At 40.3% G+C, this 12,930-nt stretch overlaps 1 protein-coding gene across 1 annotated transcript in view; it reads left to right on the forward strand.

Annotated features, from left to right (window-relative positions):
• RNF144A (ring finger protein 144A) overlaps positions 1-12,930 on the forward strand; it is a 69,245-nt gene that overhangs the window by 25,840 nt on the left and 30,475 nt on the right. The window lies entirely within an intron of this gene.

Consider the following 12,930-nt stretch of genomic DNA (forward strand, 5'->3'; position numbering starts at 1 on the left):
ATCTTAATTTACTATGATTAATCAATGAGTAAGAGGAGAAAGCTAAATGGAAACATGAAGGGAAATTAGAAGTAATAATCCAAGGCTCAACACGAATTGTTTTGGGTTTTTTTTTTTTTTCAGAGCTATGCTTAAGTGTACAAAGCAGTAAGATTCCAATAGCATTCCTCTGCATGTATTCCTGAAATCAAAGGTCTGTAACTTTATGGTACTTGTTATCTAGGCAACTGTGGTGTGGTCAGGCTGTGTTCTTTCCTTCCTTCCCTTTATGCTCTCTGCTGTCTCTATGTGCCCTTAGTGCTTCAGCCCTTGGTTTCGGTTGCTCTGCATTTGCTGTTGCGGAGGCATTTTGCACAGCCTCTGCCACATGCAGATGGACTGCTGCTTCTTACAGCCAAGAGGTATGGGTGTTGTGTGTGTAGGTGCTATACTGCAAACACTGTTAAATCTGGAGAGGGGGAAAATCCACCAGCAAAGCAGGAAGCATCATTATACCACAATAATGTTACTGTGAAGGATCAGAGCTGGGGCTGATATTGAGGCTAAATACATTATACCTCTGAAAATACTGCAAATGCTGATTCTCACTGTGCAGATTGGGTAGAGAAGGATGAGGAAATGCACTCAGGCAGTTAGTGCACTGCTCATCCACCCACCAGCCTATGTGATGTGGTAGGTACCAGGTGACGTGTCTCTGAAGCATGACTAAACTGTGTGAGTTGCTCAATTAGTTATACAGTCAGTTTGAGGCAAAAAAGTTTATCAGTAGTTTCTTGTAACTCAGATAATATCCTAGTCACTGGGTCATCCTTTTTTTTTTTTGTTTGCACAATCTTAGTGGTTCACAATGACATAATGACTTTCTCTCAATTGTGTTTGTTTGAAGGCCTTCCAAGGCCTTTGCTAAATGACTTGACTAGACAGACCATCAATAGGAAGGAAGAAAGAAACTGGACCAAATTTTAAACATCTATCCCCAATCAAAGTGTTATTACATAATAAGAATCTGTCTGTAAGTTCTGTAGCCCCTGTGAGTGACAGGGTGCTGGTTGAATGTCCTAGTGCCCAGCTGTGTGCTGGTTAGAGACATGGAGAAATCTAGTGAGAATGTGTTAATTGTATAATCTGTGAAAGGAAACTTCGGAACAAACAACATTTTATTCACCAAGTTAGCATGGCTAAGATTAACATGGACCAAAATAGAACTGAATTTTGTAACATTGTGCTCAAAAAAGGCCAACTGCTCACCTCCTAGAGAAAAGAGGAAAACTTGTTCTAAGCTAGTTTCCTAGTAGAACACTCTGACCTCTGGTTTGGCTGACCTGGGCTATCCTTCCTTGGATACTCTGCATTGAAGGTGAGACTGAAGAACTGGGTTGTGATGCAGAAGATGTGATGGGAAGAGGGCAGGTTGCTTCAAGCAAGAAGACATTAGAGCAAAAATATTACTTATAGAAAAGGAGATAAAAAGACAAATAAAATTAAAATGAAACTCTCAGGACAATGCAGGGAAATAATCAATTGGATTTGAACAGTGTGCAGAGATTTGAATCCAGAGTCATCACATTTGTCAGACTGGAAGTTTGTTGTAAAATATTCTATCTGATAGGTGTAATTTTTGTCATGTGAAGCATCAGGTGATATGAAGTGTTGACTATTTGGTAAGAGATGCAGGAATTCCTGTAACTTGTAATTCTTCCAGAAAGATGTGGTGGGATTTTGGGTGGATTTTTTCCTTTCTCTGAGATACCAGACACACAGTATCCCTCTAAAGACCTTCAAAATCGCTTTCTTTCCTCTCTCCAAGTAGGTAATGTAGGCAGTTATCTCGGAAAGAAACCTACTTGTTTAGGCACTAAAAATAGAGTCACCATCTTAGTTTAAATCTCATTCTGTTTCTTCTTACACTTAGTCTGATGTCACATCAACATGGTGAATGAGTTTGTACACATGACACCTAATTCAAATCCATTGTACTTCTCTGTCCTCTGGAGACTAGAAGGGCAGTTCTAGGTCATAGCTGTTGTACAGTGTGATATTGTATTATACTAGGTGGTGTTACTTCTTCAGAGAAGCTGTCCAACTTCTAGCTAGAGTTGCTGTTTTTAGGCATGGTTTTGGAAAAAGTAATTGTCTAGATGACTGTAATTACTACATAGAACGTTTATGTGAAGCTTTACTCTTTCTATGAAGAGTCTCTTTTCTGTACTTTGGCAGTGTTTTCTTCCTAATCCTGGTGACTGTATATGCTCTGGTGGTGGTTTTCTCTCAATATTGTTGTGAAAGATAACACTTCAGAAAAGGGGGAACTTTATGCTAATCTAGGGGGCAGATCTGAGGCATGAAACTGGGAAATCACTGTCCATACTGGGAGCTGTGAAAAATGTTCTTACAAATGTCTGGAATTATGATGTTGTTACTGAGTCACAGGAACAGAGAAAGCTCTGGGTAAGTTAACCAGATTTCACCCTACTCTGACTTCTGTTTTCAGCTAGCAGCATATCTGTTTTGCAGTTCTAGTGTAGCATATGAAGGGATGGTAATTGAGTATGTGTTGTCTTACAGCTGTGAGCTATTGTTAAAAACTTGAGCCGCACTGTTAGTGTACAAGTGACAGACAGTAAGAGAGTTTGCGGTGGATTTTTTGCAGTTCCACATACTTTGTTCCTTCATCTGAAACTTGTGAAGCACTGGGAGGTGCACCAAGCATGAATTTTGCCATGGTTGCAAATAAAAAGACAATTTTTATTTGGTTTTGTCTGGTACGAGTGAGAGAATTACTCAGCTGATCTCTCTAGGAGTCTCATTTAGTAGGACTTCTCTTGCTTGTATTTGCATTTTCTCAGTGATTTTTGCATAGCTTTAAATGTCATTTCTAGCTTTAAGCTTCCAAGGCTTTTCTCTTCCCCCTCCCCCCACCCCCAACATATTAAACATATGCAAGGCTCAAGCTTGATGTTGTTTATGCCTTGTGTAAACATAGCTGTTATTTTTCTGAGGCAGTCAACTGCAGAGAAGGAAAAACCTTTTGTGATATGTTATAGTTTCAATCTTGCTCCTTACTGATTTATTGTTACTGTGGAGACAGCTCAGAGTGCCATCATTCATCAGTTCCTTGTGAGCAAAGAGAAGGGAAAGAATGGGAGGAAGCAAAGAAAGGGGTGGAGTGGGAAAGAATTGAGGGAGAGTAAATAGAAACATAGGAAAATGTAAGGAATGAGAGGAAAAGCATAGCAAAACAGTTGGTTTTCACTGGGTGGTTTACAAGTTTCTAGAAAATAATAAAAGGTTACCCTAGAGAGAAGTCCATGCCCTTGTTATTGCAGTGGCCTTCACCAGCTAGAACATAATTTGAGAATGACTTCACAGTGCCAGATAGAATCATAGAATTTTTTCAGCTGGAAGAGACTTTTAAGATCAAGTCCAGCTTTTGTCCCAGCCTTGTCAGCCACTAGACCATTTCCCCAAGTGCAACATCTACCCATCTCTTAAACACCTCCAGAGACAGTGACTCCACCACCATCCTGGGCAGCCTGTTCCAATGCCTGACAACCCTTTCAGTAAAGAAATTCCTCCTAATATCCAGCCTTAACCTCCCCTGGAGCAGCTTGAGGCCATTTCCTCTTGTTCTGTTGGTTGTGTTCAGGAGTTGTGGTAGTTGGGAATTGCCTGTTCGGGTTAACACTGACTTTGGTCAAGACCAGTCTCTTTCAGGTTGGCTTCATCTTACCTCACTTTAAGACCTCTTAACAGGCATAAAAGTCCATCATATTCACCCTGGGCTTGTTTCAGTGTGGGAGAGTTGGGACTAGCAAAAGGGCAAGGCATACGGGTGGAAATCAGCCCAAGTTTTAATGTAGTTTGAATGCAAGTGGCTACTGGGTTACATGTAGGTGGTAGCAGAATTCTAGCTGGTACAGACAGTAGGACTGCCAAAATAGTCAGCGCACCTACAGCCTGTGACTGTAATGGAAGCTAAAGGAAAAAATGAAAGTATGTTCTTAGCCATGTTAATTTGAAGTAAGACTTACTGTGTTCTGAGCTGCCTTGGCTGGTGAACACTAGCTGTGTAGTCCTTGGTGTATCTGTGCCCTCTAAGTCTCACTACTATTTCAATCATGTAGTTTTCCTTCTGATTTGTTGAAACTCACGGAGAAGAGGAACAATGGAGTTGAGTGCCAGTCTATGAAGAAAATCTTTCTTGTTTTCTGGATTCGCTTTGCAGCTGATTTTCCTGTCTCTGAAATATCTATAGAGCTTAACATGTCAAGTGTTGACAATTTAACCTGTATCTTCCACACTTTTTAGCATGGGCTTAGTGGTTGCCACAATAATTCATAGCATAATCCATACTTTGATCTTGGCCCTGTTACTCAAAAGCAGTGGATCATTGCATTAAAATTTATGGGAGCTTTTCAGGAGGAATTACGTTAAAGGCCGTGGGGTTTTTAATAAGGATCAAATATGTTCAAAACTTAAAGCAAGCAAATGAGATGTTTTCTCCTTATTTCTGCCCTATTTTTCCTCAGTTTTCAGTCTTCTCACATTTTTTCTTTCCCTTTTTATTAAATTGTGGGAGTTTTTAACCTCCATACCTTTTGAATTTTTCCACTTCTTTCCCTTCTGTTTGACTACCATTTCTTTAAGAGGGAGTAAAGTGATTTGCCTTTGAAATGGTTTCACTGGGTAGCAGCCACACCCAAGTTATTTTAGGTTGCTGCTGCCTGGCAGTGCTTTGAGAAGCTGCAGTGGCACCAGGGCTGGTGCCAAACACAGGAAAAATGCAAGGTCAGAAAAGCCTTTGGCTCTATCATATTGTTTGTCAGCAGTATTTTTTTGGGACTACATAAGAGGATCTTGCACTCTGAGAAGCCTCTGCATGGATAGTAGATGAGCTCTTGGCATGTATATTTGTAGTCTTTAGAAGCTGGACCTTTAAAAATCTGTCTTCTGTTTGTTTCCATGATATTTTTTCCCACTTGTGCATTGATATGCAGCATCATCATATACATCCACAGTTCTAGAAGCTGTAAAATCTTTCATGGACTCTGTTCTGATCAAACCAAGCTGTGTAAACTTTTTTTTGGCATAAAATGATGCTCATAAAAATCTATAACATTTCTCAGGAAAAGAAACAAGAAAAACCATTAGCCAGGTATTTAGCAAAGAAATTTTTTTAACTTCCTCTAACATGCTGTTGTTCAGGTACTAGCTGTCCTTTCCTTCCTTTTTTTTTTATTGTGGGCATTCCAATATTTGAATGTAATCTTTATACATTTATAATATGGGGCTAAATCTGTCAGCAAAGTAAAGCAAAGAAATATGGTTGCTCTTGAAGGTGTGGACCAAAGTCTCTGGAATAATTTATTCAACTCCAGGAAGAGACTGTTTCCCACATCTATTTTGGCCAGCAGTTGGAAGCTGCTGACAGTACTCTTAATGTTTACATGGTCTTTAATCTCTTCTGGGCTCAGGTCCTGGAATAGCTTGAACAGAGATGATGAGTTTGGAGTTGATGGTTAGCCAGTGTAAGGACTTAGGCCAAATATGAAGAGTTCATTATAGACTATGTATTGACATGACTTTCTGCAGTATTCTGTTCAAGCTGAAGTTTATGTGTTGAAGAGTTACGCCTGAGAACAGTAGCTCATGATACTGCTGGAAGACAGAATGTGGCTTTAGTGGTTGGCATTATCTGGAATTGGAAGGATAACTGATACCTACTGGACTTGAGCAATTGATTATGAATGAGCCTTAAGAGTTAGGTAGCATTTGGGAAAGATTTAAGAACCTAAGGAAGCGAGCCACCAAACCTCTTAAGTTAGCCATTTCTAAACACCTGAAGATCTATGTAAGTAGTCTTTTGTGTGTTACTTTACCTGACTTCAGAGATAATTACTCTACCTCCCAAGCAGTTCTGTGAGGATGAAGACTTGGAGACAGACATTAATGCAGTGATAGATGCCAGCAACTAATTGGGATTGATAAATGAGAGCCAATTTTATAACCATGAAATCTACTTAGTGGTGAATTTATTCATTAATTTATTGCCTAGAGAGACTTTTAAATGGCCCTATCAGTCTATGATACAGTTGCATAATAAAAGCTGGCAATAGCAACAAGAAAGAGTTGCCAAATGTTCAATTATGTCATGCAGGCTTCTTTTATATTTCTTTAGCCATATAGTCCTTCTGAGGGTCCTTGGACGAGCCAAAGAACAGAGAAAAAGGCATCAAGGTCAAACCCTGACAGAGGAGTAGCAAATAATCCAGGTGGAAAGACTGTCACTGGACACTCTCAGCCATCAACCTTGATGGTCTAAACTCTAGTCCCTGTTGACTTAGGGGTCTTGGAGATAGCCGTAGACTCACATACAGTGGACTACAGCTGTGACTACATAGGGGGACTCAGAATTGTTTGGGTCAGAGTAAAAACAGGTAGTGCTGGTTCCAGAGTGTAGTGTATTGGCTTTCTCTAAATTACTCCACTTCAGAAATGTGCATTTTTTTCCACATGAGTAAAAAAATCTGGAGAAATTTTAATATATTTTTACACTTAATATTTGGAAATATATAAAATATACTTTATATATAAAATATATGAAATTGTACTGTGACAGATGTGTTTTCCTTCATGTAGGAAGAAGCGTAGCCTGGATTATACATATGCATATATTTATCTATATAAATACATATATGCAAAACTAAAACTGTACTATAACAGATGTTTGATGTTATTTCATCTGGTAGCCTGGATTATTTTAGCTAGAGTTATTTTGACAAAGAGGAACAAGAGGAATGAGAAACAATTTTAAATCCCATTTAAATCCATTCCTTTGACTTCTAAAATAGCTGTTTTCCATCATATCAGTAAATTCAGATTAAGATAACTTCTTAAGGCAGATGACTTAAATGTGCCTGATTAACTAGCTGTCTAGTAGGAAAGAGGACTGAAGCCCTTACTTTAGAAATTAAACCCATCTGTGACCCAAAGCTGAAGTTTAGGTTCTGTTGAAAGCTCTAATTTGAGTCTTGCTTGGTGAAAAGCGTGCTGTGTGTGATCATTTTATCCAACCATATTTTTTTAATAACTTTTTATCACATAGCTGTTCATATATATGAAGAATTGATGATGTAACTGCAGCTTGACTGAAATAGAAAATCATATAGTCATCAAGTCATTGCTGTTGGCAGAGACCTTTAAGATCAACAAGTCCATCCACTAACCTAACATTGCCCATCACTAAACTAAACTATATCCCTCAGAACTTTGTGTATGTGTCTTTTGAATATTTCTAGGGATGGTGACTCCACCACGTCCCTGGGCAGCTGTCAGGGTTTAGGTTCATCAGGGAACAAAAGACCATGATTAGCCTCAAGTACCTAAGAGGCTGAGAATTGCCAAAGGGCAAGGAGAGCTTAATTGCCACTTAATTGTCACCTCCACCTTGTATCACTTATATACCTCCTGCCAGCACTTCAAATTCCGGTCCCCTAAGTAGTGCTGGCAGAGGTGCCAGATTGGCCCAGCCGGGCTGGAGGTGGGTCTGAACCCAGGAGCCGGAGGAGAGTCTGCAAACTCTTTACCGGGTCTTCACTGCAACCCGCTCCCCCTGTTACAAAGCAAAAACTGCTCCTTGTTAAACCAGAACAGCAGCCCATTCCAATGCTTAATAACCCTTTCAGTAAAAAAGTTTTTCCTAATGTCCAATCTAAACCTCCCCTGAGGCAACTTGGACCCATTTCCTTGTGTTCTGTCATTTATTGCTGGAGATATCAATCCTCACCTTGCTACAGCTCCCCTTCAGGTAGTTGTAGAGAGTGATCATGTCTCTTCTCAGCCTCCTCTTTAGGCTAAACATCCCCAGCTCCTTCAGCCACTCCTCATAAGACTTGTTCTCCAGACCCTTCATCAGCTTTGTTGCTCATTTCTGGACCCACTCCAGCACCATCATGTACTACTTGTAGGGAGGGGCCCAGAACTGGAGACGGTATTTGAGGTGCAGCTTCATCAGTGCTGAGAACAAGTCACCTCCTTGATCCTGCTGGTCACATTGTTTTTCATATAGGCTGGGAAGCCATTGGCCTTCTTGGCTACCTGGGCATACTGCTGGCTTGTATTCAGCCAGCTGTCAATTAACACCTCCAGGTCCTTTTCTGCAGGATAGCTTTCCAGCCACTCTGCCATAGCCTGTAGCACAGCCTAGAGTTGTTGTGGCCCAAGTGCAGGATGTAGCATTTGGCCTTGTTGAACCCCATATAACTAGCCTTGGCCCATCACTTCAGTCTGTCCAGGTCCCTCTGGAAGAGCCTTCCTGTCCTCAAGCAGGTCTATGCACTCACCCAACTTGGGCAAATTTACTGAGGGTGCATTCAGTCCTCTCATTCAGATCATGATGAAGATGTTAAACAAAACAGGCCCCAACACTGAGCCCTGGGGAACACCACTGGTGACCAGTCACCAAATGGATTTAACTCCATTCACCACCACTCTCTGAGCCCAGCTATTCAGCCAGTTTTCTACCCATCTCACAGCAGGTCCATCCAAGCCATGGGCAGCCAGATTCTCCGGGAGGGTGCTGTGAGAGACTATGTCAAAGGCCTTACTGAAGTCTAGGACAAGCATGTCCATAGCCTTTCCCTCCTCCACTAAGTGGGTCATCTTGTCATAGAAAGAGATGAGATTAATCAAACAAGACCTGTCCTTCATAAAGCCATGTTGGCTGGTCGTGAACCCTTGGTTATCCTGTATGTGCCTCAGGGTGGCACTCAAGATAATCTCTTCTATAACCTTTCCTGGCACTGAGGTCAGGCTGACAGTCCTGTAAGCTCCCAGGATCCTCCTTCCAGCCCTTCTTGTAGATGAGGGTCACAGTTTTCCATCCTTAAATGCTCTGAGACCTCCTTGGTAAGCCAGGACTGCTAGTAGATGATGGAGAATGGCTTGGTGAGCACTTCTAGCTCCCTCTGCACCCTCAGGTGGATTCCATTCAACCCCATCAACTTGTGTGTGTCAAGGTGGAGCAGCAGGTCACAAACCATTTCCTCTTACACTAAGGTGACTTTAGTCTGTCCTCTGTCACTGTCTTAAAACTCAGATGGATGAGTGCCTAGAGAAGAGCTGGTTTTACTATTTAAGACTGAGACAAAGAAGGCTTTTCTTCATCCTTACTCTCTAGGTTTCTTCCTTCATCCATTAAGGGGGAAAGAATCCTCTTAGGCATCTTTTTGATGTTAATATAGTTGTAGAAACTTTTCTTTTTTTCTTTTCTTACTGTCTTTTATAATAGTGGCCAGCTTAACTTCTAGTTAAGCCTTGGCCCTTTCAATTTTCTCCCTGTGTAACCTCACCACAGCCCTGTAGGTCTTCTGGGCTGCCTGCCCTTTCTTCCAGAGATCATAGATTCTGTTTTTCCTCCTGAAGAACTACGTGACTGTAGTGCAAAAAAACCCCATACTGATTTTTATGACTTCTTGAATGAGTTATATGGAAGAAAGTTGCACTGTTTCCTGATTTCACAGAGGTTTTCACAGAAATTTTTTGTGTTTCTGTTTCACTATTTCCTGCAACTTCTTGAAGCCTGGGAAGAAACAATTATTCTATTCTTGATTTACCAGAGATCAAGTCAACCGTTTGTTCTTGCTTGAAAATGTAGTCTGTGTAGGTGGACCAAAAACTGAGGGATTACTGTTCCGAAATTCAGTTTGTATTCACTTACTTCTGAACAACAATTAATGAATTAATGAATCCACCTCCCAGAACACGAGATGATATTTCTTATGTGTCCTAATCCCAGCTTGCTTTGGGATACTGTCCTAGAAAATGAAGCGCTTATTATATTATTTCTTACAGATTCGCTATTGCCAGAGATGGATCACAGTCTGCAAAAACACGTGAATGAGAGTAAGCTTGACTGTGTAGACTTTGGAGTCTGAACTGAGGAGCAATTTCTCATCTGTTATTTTGTCTCAGTCTGATTTGGTGCATCTGTTAGCAGGGCCTGTGAAGTATTGATGTTTGTACTGAGTTTGGTAATAAACATGAAATGTCTAATGAATTAAATATTTATTGGGCTAAGATCTATCCAGTAGGTGGAATGGACTCTATTTCTGTACCTTTTACTAGCTCTGTTTCTTGGACCTCTTTGGCAAACAGCCAAACTATGAACCATGAGGCAAAAGACTGAGGTGCTGTAACCAGTGGCCTTCATCACAATGGCACACAAATACATATTCTTCAATATTTTGTTCTTCTAAATCTCCTTTCAGTTGCCTTATCTATCATCTTGTTACTTTACATTCTCCCTGAAGGCTTGCATGTCACTAGAAAGAATGAGAATGCAATCTGAAGCCATGAGACCACAGATGTGGAACAGTAGGAACCTTAATCTGTTTGACAGAGGTAGTAGGATTTTTCCCCTGCTCTTTTCTGTGAGTTTGTTGTTTGGTTTTGGTGGTAGTATGTTTTTATTTTGTGTGGGTTTTTTTTTAAAAAAAAACTTTGTTAAACATCAGGATGCAATCACAGATGCTTTCTATTTAGTGGCAACAGTGTTGTGTCAGTTTAGGCAACAGTTTAGTGTCAGTGATCATGAAGGAGTATCTGGTCTGTGCCTTGGAAAGCTTCATTCTCTGTGTTCCTTTGTAAGGTTACCCAGCAGGAATGTAGTCATTTTTTGTACATGTTTTCCAAGGCTAGGTGGCAAATTTCTGGGTCCTTACTTTAATGCTACCCAGCAGCAGCAGCAGTAGTAGTAATAGTGAATGTAAGATTTCATTACTAAAAACGGTGTCTGGCAAGCAGAGGAGAGTGGGAATGTCTCTGCTACCATTTGAGACTGCATTGATTCCGGGTTTGCTTTCTGTTATCACCATGGCTGAGTCTGTCATGGATTATGTGCCAACTGTATGAGGCAGCCAATTTCCGCTGGCCTGTTGGATACCAGCTTGAAAACAACTTTCCCTTTGATTCCCTTTTGCTTTGCAGGAGAGGAAGAGAAATATTTCCCAATGAGGTGTTACTGCAGTATAGTTGTACTGCAAAAGAGGAATTACAACAGTGGTACCAATAAGCCTCTGAAAGTCTTAAGGAAGAACTGTAAGCCTTGAAGCTGAAAGGTTAATATTTTCCCTCTTACCAACCACATGGAATATACATAAATTTCTTTTTTTTCTGTATTGAATTGTGTCAATATATTCGGTGAGATTTTAGTCTGAATTGTGTCAGTTTTTACATCTTCACTATAAAACTTGCTATGATTTTAGTCTTGCCTTATATGTGTAAGTGCATCCTCAAGTATGTCCCTTGTTATTGTTTATTTGCTAGTTTTGTCTTCTTTCTGCTATGAGCAGAAAGAAGTGTGCAGTGAACTGGGCGGGACAAGCAAAGGACATGCAAAGTAGTGGCAAATGGTGTCAGTTCAGATGTTTCTGATCACTGCTTTTTCAAATACTTTGATTCTCTCTGTAAATGTCAGATAAACCAAAATGTGGAAGAAGAAAATTGTTTTTACTGGTATTTTGTGTTAAATGAAAAAAGTAGTGGCAATTGACAATAAAGAAGCAGTTGAATAGATTTTCAGAAAGATCTCAGAAGATCTCAGAAAAGACTGCATAGCACAAGTCCTATTTTGTGATGAGGAGACATTATTCATGTGCCATTTGCCAGAGCTATTTCATCTGTTTCCTTTGAAAGACTGTGGTAGAGTTTGTGTGTGGGCTTTCAGAGGAAGTGATCCAAAGTATCCCTGGAAATGGGGTTGTTTAACCTTTCTTCTCTCACTCTTTCCTCCCTGATGGCTGCACTAGAAATAAGTATGATTAGGCTTTGCCCTTCTGGTGTCCTTTATGTACCTTATAAAGGGTGTAATCTACTGAGTTTGGCTGAACAGAGGGCTAATGTAAAGTCTTCACTTTGTTGCAGAGAATCTGGAGACCTTGGTGGAGTAGTGTCCACAATTAATTCAATATCAAAGACTTAGACCTCACAAACACTTTGAACTCTCCATGTGTTTTCTTTGGGGTCAAAAAGCATATTTTGTTTGAACATTTGCCTAAACCTAGCCTAATCAGCTTTGAAGTAATTTATTGCAGTTCTAGAGGTCTTGGAAAATTCACAGGTACTATAAGTTAGCAGTTCCTGCAAGTGCTAATGAAGAGGGGGTGAACCCAAACAAAAAAAAACCCTACCCCCCCCCCCCCCCCCCCCAAAAAAAAAAAAAAAACCCAAAACAACCACCCCTCCCAACAACAACAAAAAATCTCAGCAAAACAAATAACTAATCATGGTTGGAAAAGGCTAACTGCTGTTGGTGGGGAAGGTAAGGAACCAGATTGTTTTAAGAAGGAGGGAGGCTAGTTAATGTGGACCTCCCATCAACCTCAGGATATGTTTCCCACACAGGGAAGATCAATGTCACAGTGACAAAGCAATACTAGTAAATATGGCATTCAAATGAATATACTACATAAGTTACCCTTGATGTTTGAGTGATTTTTTTTTTTTAATTTTGTTTGGTTTTGTCACACATGTAATTTGTACATGAACTTTCCTTTTTGTGTGAATACATTTGTTACGTGTGAGATTTTTCTTTCTGGTTAGTCAATTGACAACTCACTATCTGGGCCTCAAAGCCTAGGATAAAGATGCTCTGCATGATCCTATCCTATTTCTGTCTTGAGGGTATTATAGCCTTTTTTCATAACTTTGCATTTTTATGTGGCCTTGTTGGTTGTTGCTACAACAAAGTTTTGCTCTGGGCATATTACAAGGGTCAGAAGAAAAATGCAGGCTAAAACTCTGTACTCAGAATATGCATAATTCTTTCTAAAATCAACCAAACAAACCAATCAATTGGTCATGCTCTTAGGAACAAAAGTACCTGTCTCTGAGTTGCATTACCATGGGCTGGAAAAGGAGCACACTGAATGC

Source organism: Colius striatus, chromosome 2 (assembly GCF_028858725.1).
Source record: "Colius striatus isolate bColStr4 chromosome 2, bColStr4.1.hap1, whole genome shotgun sequence".
Lineage (NCBI taxonomy): Eukaryota > Metazoa > Chordata > Aves > Coliiformes > Coliidae > Colius > Colius striatus.